General features: G+C 75.2%; 1 non-coding gene across 1 annotated transcript; it reads left to right on the top strand.

Annotated features, from left to right (window-relative positions):
* Positions 1 to 1007: 1007 nt before the first annotated feature.
* On the top strand, positions 1008 to 1081 carry H696_05763. Its single transcript has one exon. It is a non-coding gene; the product is annotated as a tRNA-Ile (tRNA).
* Positions 1082 to 1182: the final 101 nt, after the last annotated feature.

Here is a 1182-nt window from a genome sequence, read left to right as displayed (position 1 = left end):
CCCCCCCCCCCCCCTGGCCAAGCGGGTCCCCAGATCAAGCAACCCCCGGACATGCCACTGCCCGTGGCTTGCTTGAGCCGGGTCGCCCGCGACACGCACCGCCTTGCGGGCCTTTCACCACACCCGCCAGCCCGTCCAGCCGGAAGGGGCAGCCATCGGCCCGGGTGCCGGCCACCAGGCAGGCCGGCCACCAGTGCCCCTCCGGGCCCGCTCGACTGCCGAGCCCGGCTGGATGACCGGCAACGCTGGTGCGGCCGGGCCGGGGCGCTCCCGCCCGGCAAAGACGCCAGACCGTGCCGCCGGGCCCGGCAGACGAACGGCCCAGCCTCGCGACCCCATCTCCCAGGGCAGCTGCCCGCATCGGCCAGCACATGGCCGAGTCTCTCGTGCGCCTCGAGGCTCCCCCTTGGGCCATGTGGCTTCTCGCGCCGCGCCTCCGGACACCGCGACGAGCACACGGCGGACAAGCGGCCTCGCCCGCTGGTGGCCGCCGGGCCGTGCCCACCATGAAGGGCGCGTGCGGGCCGACCGGCGCCCGGGCCCTCGCGCGGCCGACTCCACCCTCGCCTGCGGGCCATCGCGCCGGGGCTGCATGTGCACGCGGCCCAGGTCGGCCCCGGAACAATCGCCGGGCGCCCACTCAGGCATCGCGCGGGGCCGCACGCCAGCAAGCGTGGCATCCCCCCTCCGGCCCCCCCCCCCGGGGAGGTGTCTTTCGCACGCTTCGGTCCGAGCGGCGGGCTTCACACCCATCGGCCGTCGGAGCCCAAACACCGGACCCCGCCATCCCGGCGGACGATGGCCCGGCAGGACACCCGGCCCATGCTGCCGGCTCCCGATGCTCCAGCCCTGCGTCCATCCGCCCCTGGCCCCGACAGTGGACCCGGCAGACGCGCAGCCGGCACCCACCAGCCTGCATGGGTGCCCCTCCTCGACAGCCGCCTCGGCATCCGGCGCCCGCCGGGAACCGGACAAAAGACTTGCCTCAGGCCTGCCCCACCACCGGAGGCCCCATAGCTCAGTTGGTTAGAGCGTCGTGCTAATAACGCGAAGGTCGTCAGTTCGATCCTGGCTGGGGCCAGCTATTTTGGCGCCGGGCGCCCGGGCCCACGCCCACCCAGATCTCCTTCGGCGAGAGGAGGCTCCGGGTGCGCGCCCGTCGACGGCGGGGGGGGGGGGGGG

Source organism: Fonticula alba, assembly GCF_000388065.1.
Source record: "Fonticula alba strain ATCC 38817 unplaced genomic scaffold supercont2.13, whole genome shotgun sequence".
Classification (NCBI taxonomy): Eukaryota; order Rotosphaerida; family Fonticulaceae; genus Fonticula; species Fonticula alba.
This window is presented reverse-complemented; position numbering and strand designations above follow the sequence as displayed.